The sequence below is a fragment of the Ranitomeya imitator genome, chromosome 5 (assembly GCF_032444005.1).
Source record: "Ranitomeya imitator isolate aRanImi1 chromosome 5, aRanImi1.pri, whole genome shotgun sequence".
Taxonomy (NCBI): Eukaryota; Metazoa; Chordata; class Amphibia; order Anura; family Dendrobatidae; genus Ranitomeya; species Ranitomeya imitator.
Window position 1 is genome coordinate 316,126,177 of NC_091286.1, and position 8,519 is coordinate 316,134,695.

The window sequence follows — 8,519 nt, forward strand, 5'->3', positions numbered from 1 at the left end:
ATATTTTCTGGATTTGGTGGTACACTCGGACCGCATGCATGACTCTCTGGTGGTGGACCTTCTAGACTTCATCCTGAGGCATAATTACTTTCTGTTCGACAGGACATACTACCTACAAACGTCAGGCGTGGCCATGGGTGCCAGATGTGCGCCAGCCCTGGCAAACCTATTCTTGGGATGGTGGGAGGCCACGGTCATCTACCCGTCATCGACTTTCAGGAGTAGGATTGCCCATTGGTCACGATATATCGATGACGTTTTCTTCATCTGGGTAGGCACCATGGAGGAATGTAGGAGTTATATTGAGTCCTTGAATATGAATACACATAACATTCTAGTGACTTACTCTATGTCATCCTCCATAGCCACGTATCTTGACCTACAGATTAGGATTGAAGAAGATGGCTCCATCTCCACCAAGCTGTTTCGGAAGCCGACGGCCACAAACAGTCTTTTAGACTACAGAAGCTTCCATCCACAGCACACCAGGGATGGAGTGCCCGTTGGGCAATTCCTGAGAGTGAGAAGGAATTGCACGTCCGATGTGGACTTTCGAGCGGAAGCACTAAGGCTCACGGATCGTTTTAAGGAAAGGCACTACCCGCACAGAAGTATCTCTACTGCTTTCCAACGAGCAAGACTCCATACTCAGGATTCCCTATTGCTTGCATCTAACAAGGTACGCGATGATAAACCTAGGTTTATCACGGGCTATAATAATAACTGGGGTGGCCTTAAGGCGATTTTGCGCAGGCATTGGGACATTCTGACGACGGACCTTCAAACTGCTGATGTGGTCAGTGCACAACCCCTATTGGTAGCTAGAAGGGCCCCTAATTTTAGGGATATACTATCTAGGAGCCACTATAGGAGACGGACTGTGAGTATCAATCGGGGCATTAAACTCCGAGGTTCGTTTGCCTGTGGTGGTTGCAGCATTTGCCCGCATATGGGGACCACAAGAGACTTTTTTGTTCATCCCCAGAATGGTAGTCGGCACAGACTTCTTTCATACATAAACTGTAGGACTACGTGCGTTATCTACGCCCTTATTTGCCCGTGTCAGCTTATATATGTGGGTCAAACGTCGCAGGAATTGCGACGGAGAGTGCAGAAGCACTTCTCCACCATTAATCTGGCTTCCAATGATGCATCCAAGGGTAAAGTTCTCACCCCTGTGGCGGCCCACTTTCTTGCTCATCATGCGGGCAGGGTTACCAATACCAAGGTGGTTGGCCTGGAGCATGTCCTTGTCTCTAATAGGGGGGGCCCACTCAAGCCATCCCTGTTACGCCGTGAATCCCGTTGGATTTTCAATCTGTCTTCTGTTACCCCAACAGGTCTCAATGAAGAACTCCTTTTTACGGGCTTCCTGGGATGAGATCTGTCTGGTTGGTTATCTCATGGTTTGGTGCCTCTTTGGACTGGATGGGTCTGGATTCCTCTTCCTTCTCTAGAGTCGTCCCGGATGGACCTCGTGTATACTCCGCCTATTGGGAATCACTTTTTCCTCCAATCTAAAGTGGACTCTCTACGTTCTAATTGGACTTTTTTGAGGATTCATCTATATTACGATCGGCGCCTTACTGTGTCTGCGGTTGGATTTGTATAGCAACATGATGGCCTTTATTTATTTGCACTGCACTTTACATCTGCTGATGGAGTGGGCTACTGTAGTGGTAGTTCATTGGGTTTTTATTTACACCCTTCGGTGTTCTTATTAAAATATATGTACTAGATGGTATCAGGATAGGGTTTAGCCTCCATTTGCTGCACTACATACTGTGTACAGGTATTTTTGGCTCATGGGGCATCAGGACATGATGCATGTTTGACACATTATATAGGGATTCCTCTGGCTCATGGGACATCCAGGTAGTTCTTCACTTATGCTGGCTTTCATCTTGTTAGCCGGTTTGGGCATATGGTTGGGGCTGATCAGCTACTTTTGGCTGTTCTTTTCTCTTCCCTAGCCCATTGGGCATAGTTCCTGCCCCTACTCTCTTTTGGGGTTGTCCTTTATGCATAAGATAGATTTCGGTGTATTCTACCGGTACATTTGATTCCTCTGTTTTGGCATGGCTGTTATTATCTTTTCAGTCGTCCTTACGTTTCCTTCCCATACTAGTCTGTGTGTAGTATATACATGTATTTTGCTGTATATTTATTCAATAAAGATGGTGCTTATAATGACATTATTTATGCTGCAGATGTGTTTACAATACAATTGTATGGGTTGGATTTGGTTGGTGGCTGTTTCTTGGCGTGTTTGTTTATTAAAATTGCATGCCTGTGAGGTTGTCCCCCGGGGGTTGATTGCTGTGTGTGCATGTTTCTTGTCCATTTTGGGCATTCGGTACGCCTTTCTATTTTTCAGTTTCTTGATTATTTTTTATTTATTTATTTTTTTATATTTTTTATTTTATTATTTTTTTTATTTTTATTTTATTATTTTTTTATTTTTTATTTTTGTTATTTTTTATTTATTTATTATTATTTTCTCTTTATTATTATTTTTTCTTTTTTCTTAGTTTCTCTTGGGTTTGTTATTTATTTTTATTATTATTTATTTTTTCTTAGGTTAGCGTTCCGCTGTTTACATCTATAACTAGGGCCTCTGGTACACAATTGCACCTCCATCTAGCTCCTTCTTCTGTATGTATATGTATGTGTATGCATTTGTATGCATATTTATACATGCATATATGGATATTTTGCCTTGGGACTGATCACCCTTTGGCTGGGCACACTTTTGTAGGCTCCCCGGTTCCTGTTTAGGATCTCTACCATCCTTATTATAACATATATTTTCTTAATACCTCTATCCCGTGTCTGTGCATATACATATATTTTTATAACTATGGGCTTTCCTGTTGCCAGGATTCTTTGTTCCAGCTGTTGCTTCACAGCTGGGCTTTTGGTGCTTTTGCGCCTGTGTTTTTGGCTCTCCTTCAGCTTGCTGTGTGGGTGTGGCTTTCATCGCTCACTCTGACAGCGGCGCCTTCTCTTCCCCGCCCGGCTGGACGTGGGACTGGCTCCTTATCTCAGCTAGCTCCGGCTGCATTTTGGCTGGCACTTTCATTTCAGGACTTTCTGCACATTTGCAGCTTCTTTGCTCAGTCACAGGTGGGCCGTTTGTTCTATTTATTGGGATGGTATTTATACAGGGTTTGGGACACATGTTGGTACTTCCCCTGACGAAGCCCTCTCTTGAAGGGCGATACGCGTGGGGCTGCTCTGGTCCCTGTCCTGCTTGCTTGCCTGGCTACCCACGGACTCCGCTCTGGTCACCATTTGGGTAACCCCTTCTTCTAGTGCTCTGAGGTTTTTCCTGGCGGTTCCAGTGCTCTTTTTTTTTTTTTTTCTCCCACTATTATTTTGGGATCCTGTTGCCTTACTGGCTTAGGGTAGATATTTTTGTCCCATGAGCCGTTCGGGCTAAATGCACTATTTGGGTGTTTACTGGCCACTTAGGATTTTGTATACATCCGCCTGGGTTGGTTAGTTTGTCCTGTGAGCTGGCCACGTATGGTCTGCATCTAGTCCTAGGGTACAGGCAGGCTTATAGCATTGGTTATCAGTATGCTTATTATGGGTTATATATATTATTGTACTCTGTATTTACTGAGTGTTATGGACAGGGCCTTGCCTTTCTGTTTTTAAGTATGTTTTATTATGTTGTGTGTCAATAAAATCTTGTGTTTTTTCCTACATTATGTTTTCATTTTTTATACGTGGTGTGCATAACTGGAGTGATACTTTTCTTTCTGCTGGTTATATTTGGTCGTTTTGTCACTCGCTTGCACCCCGTATTTATGGATATATTTTTTTATATTAGGTTTATATGTTGGTAGTGCGCCCTATTTCATTGCTTATTCCAGGGAAGCCAGGGACTGCAGGGACCGCAACAGGAGCAGGTAAGGGGAGCGCAGCGCTGCGCGATATTTACCTGCTCCTCGCTCCGGTGCGGCTCCGTCTGCAGCGTCCTCTAGCAGTGACGCTCAGGTTAGAGGGCGCGGTGACGTAGTCAGTGCGCGCCCTCTGCTGAGCGTCAGTGCTTGGAGGCGGAGCCGCACGAGGAGCAGGTAAATATTGAAGGCGCCGGCATCCTGAGCAAGAGAGGTGAGTATGTGATTTTTTTTTTTTTTTATTGCAGCACCAGCAGCAGCATTCTATATGGCACAGCATTATATGGAGCAACTATGGGGCAATAATCAACGGTGCAGAGCAATAGATATGGGGCACAGCATTATATATGGAGCATCTATGGGGCCATAATGAACGGTGCAGAGCATTCTATATGGGGCACAGCATTATATATGGAGCACCTATGGGGCCATAATCAACGGTGCAGAACATTCTATATGGCACAGCTTTATGTGGAGCATCTATGGGCCATAAAGAACGGTGCAGAACATTCTATATGGCACAGCTTTATATGGAGCATCTATGGGGCCATAATCAATGGTGCAGAGCAATATACCGTATATGGGGCACAGCTTTATAAGGAGCATCTATGGGCCCATAATCAATGGTGCAGAGCAATATATATGGGGCACAGCTTTATAAGGAGCATCTATGGGGCCATAATGAACGGTGCAGAGCATTCTATATGGCACAGCTTTATAAGGAGCATCTATGGGTCCATAATGAACGGTGCAGAGTATTCTATATAGCACAGCTTTATATGGAGCATCTATGGGGCTATAATGAACGGTATAGAGCATTCTATATAGCACAGTTGCATATGGAGCATCTATGGGGCAATAATGAACGGTATGGAGCATATATTTTTATTTTTGAAATTTACCAGTAGCTGCTGCATTTTCCTACCCTAGGCTTATACTCGAGTCAATAAGTTTTCCCAGTTTTTTGTGGCAAAATTAGGGGGGTCAGCTTATACTCGGGTCGGCTTATACTCGAGTATATACGGTATGTTTACTGTATAATGAACATGGTAAATAAAAAAAACTCAAAAAACATTGTGGGATTGCACTTTTTCGCAATGTCACTGCATTATTCCCGCACTCCAGTGCATCACATCATAAAACGAATGTCAATTAAAGTGTAATTTGTCCCACAAAAAACAAACCCTTATATGTTTATAACAACAGACATAAATAACGAAGAAGAAGAAGAAGAATAGAAGAAAACGCCAAAAAAATGGAAAATAACCTGGTTGGGATGGTGTTTATTGGGCATAGTACTGAGTAGCACTGGCTAGTATTGAGGATTGTAAACCCTAGCACCTGAGACAGAGGATTGCATAATGAACACTGCAGCTGCTGCAGAACCTCTTTTCAAAGAGCTGCATTTCGGTATCATGACACTCTCTCTTCACAAAGAGGTTCTGCAGCAGATTATTGGACAATACCGCAGCTGCTGTAATACAACGTAAAAAATACTTCAGCTGCTGCAGAATCTCTTTTCAAAGAGCTGCATTTCGGTATAAAAATACTTTAGCTGCTGCAGGTTTTCTTTCTAAAGAGGTTTGATGCATTTTTAAAGCCAAAACTAGAAGTGAATAATAAAAAAGTTTTTAATTGGCTTCAAAAGTGCATCAAAAAGTTGCACTACTGGACACATGAGGACGTTCCACAAGACTCAATCAATCAATAGGTATTATGTATCTGTATTCATCTCATCTCATCCATTGTGCCGAGTATTTGAATATTGTTACATCTCCTGTTTCTGCAGCCACAGAAGTGTCACGGAACAAAGGAAGAAAGTTGATGTGATTTTTTTCGGCACCTCTCTCCTTTTAAAGGATTTTTGCATTACTGTGAAAAAGTTTTGGCTCTTGTTTTTCTATGTTTATTAACCATGCCAACATTTTTAATCTAACACCACTGTTAAAGATTGGCAGGCTTCCAGGGAAATATATCAGCCAGCCTTATTAATTTCATGCCAAGTGCTGGAGGCGTGAATGTAGAGAACGCTGTTTGACTTTGGATAATGGGAATCAGGCAGCTTAAAGGCAGGGGATAAAGATCAGGAGCCCTGAGTCTCAGGAGGAGGAGCAGGTGCAGGCTTCAAGCAAGGCCTTCAGGCCCAAAGGGGCAGCCAATGCTTGAAACAATCTGCAGCGTCTTTTTTTTAATTTGGCATGTGCCTCTCACAGCTTAACAGACCGCTGCTCCACAAAGAGTGGTAAACAGAGAAAGGGAAATTAAAAAGAGGAGTCCCAGGGTAGACAAAAACAAATTAGGGCAAACAAATTACACAGAGTCAACAAATAAACAAGGGAACATCTGTGAATATATTTATGGGCCTTTCTGATTCTGGAAAAAAAAAAATCAACCTGAGAAATGCTGGTTGGATTGTGTAATATGTGATCTTTAAAACATCCCAATTTTAAAGTGACTCACTGCTTTGACGCCTGCATCTGCAGCCCCGCGTCCATTCATTGTTCATGTGCCTTCATACCTTATGCAGCGATTCTCTGTCACATGAACATGCAATATTCCTTCAATAATGCAGAGTTTGTTTTACCTGACACATCAGATATGATATTGAATAGGGAATGGAAAAGGAAATTGAGTTACTTATTTTCTGCTGAAACATGAAAAAATATATCTCATGAAAAGCTCCGCAACAATCATCAGGTCGCTGCTGGTTCAGGTCCTGGAACAACCTGTTTTGTTCAGCCATACATTTTGATGCTCTCAGTGCTACGTGTTTCATGTCAGACATTAATGTGTCACGTGTACTCTGCAGTCATCTATATTAAGGCCTGAAATACTTGTACAGGTAAGCAAAGCACTCCCATGAAAGTTTTCATCCTCTTAATATATTGCAGTCATCATATTATATAGTACTGTGAACTTACAATTGCTCATTTTGCCTTTCTACCTAATTAATTGTTCTCTTTTCCATTAGGTCTATGACATCATGTGATTAAAAACTGATTAGCTGAATCATTCTAAGATAGATACAAACAGGAAGTATATTTTCCCTGCATGAGTCATCATTAGGACAATTCTACATCACTGCAAAGTCCCTGGCCAGCTCATCTACACCCCCTCTTCAACGCTTGACCCAGCTGCTCCACTCCTTCCCTGCCAGGGACCTTTCAGTGATGCAGGATTGCAGCTCTAATGATAATTCACACAATGAAAAGGGACTTCCTGTTCCTACATAGAGCATACTGTAGAAGGATTCATCTAGTCAGTTTTTTATCATGTGATGTTATACACCTAATGGAAAAGAAAATAATTCAGTAGGTAGAAAGGCAAATGAGCAATTGTCAGTACACAGTGCTATATGATATAATGATTGCTATATACTGTATTAAGAGGATAAAAACTTTGATGGGAGTGCTTATTTAATGACTGGGATACCGTTAAGCAGATTTTACATTTGTTATCCACATAACCTCTTGTAAATCTCTCTCTCAAAATACTGTACACGGATCAGCCATACCATTATAGATACTGACAGGTGAAACTAATAATATTATTTTATTAAATTGAGACAATAGCACTTGTCAAGTGGTGAGATATAGTAAAGAGATTTTCTATTTTGGAAAAAAATATCAACAAATAAAGAGATGTATTATTGTCCATGTTGATTAGTGTCTACATACATACCAAAAATGGTGATTGTTTTTTCATTTCCGTGCAGCTCTGCTTGTTTACACCCTGATGCAGCAGGGATGTGTCATGTCACCAGTTTAGCAAGCAGCACAAAGTATCTACACACTCTCATCCCTTATACCTCCTGATTTCTCATTTTTAAGGTTCTTCATCTCTCAACATTGTGTTACTTCAACTGCAAAATGGTAAAAATGATGTGTGCTGTGTTGTTTTTTATTTCATTCTTTAATCCAAGTTGAATTCCCTATTCTCCTCTGTTTGTCCTCCTTCCTCACAGCATAATCTGCTGCTTCCTATGTAGATCTGTCACAGTTTCAGGTCAGCTATAACACACACAACACACACTCAGGTCGGCTACAACACATACTCAGCTGTAACACACAAACCACACACTCAGATCAGCTACAGCACACATAACGCACACTCAGATCAGCTATAACACACACTCAGCTTAGCTATAACACACACTCAGCTTAGCTATAACACACACAACACGCACTCTGGTCAGCTACAACACACACTCAGCTTAGCTATAACACACACAACACACACTCTGGTCAGCTACAACACACACTCAGCTTAGCTATAACACACACAACACACACTCTGGTCAGCTACAACACACACTCAGCTTAGCTATAACACACACAACACACACTCTGGTCAGCTACAACACACACTTAGCTCAGCTACAACACACACTTAGCTCAGCTACAACACACACTCAGATGAGCTACAACAGACACTCAGCTTAGCTATAACACACGCAACACACAACTGACAGAAAAAAGACTGGCACATCCAAACTAGTGTGAATAGGTGCATACCAGGAGCAGCTACCTCCATATTCAATATACAAAAAAAGGTTGCACTCTATCGTGCCAAAACACGTCAAATATGAAATACATGAAATATGAATAGCAA

General features: G+C 41.9%; 1 long non-coding RNA gene across 1 annotated transcript; it reads left to right on the forward strand.

Moving 5' to 3' along the window:
- The first annotated feature begins 240 nt into the window (after window positions 1-240).
- On the forward strand, window positions 241-1,663 carry LOC138637548 (uncharacterized). The gene is made up of 3 exons (XR_011312406.1): window positions 241-271; window positions 366-679; window positions 1,341-1,663. It is a non-coding gene; the product is annotated as an uncharacterized lncRNA (long non-coding RNA).
- The last annotated feature ends 6,856 nt before the right edge of the window (window positions 1,664-8,519 follow it).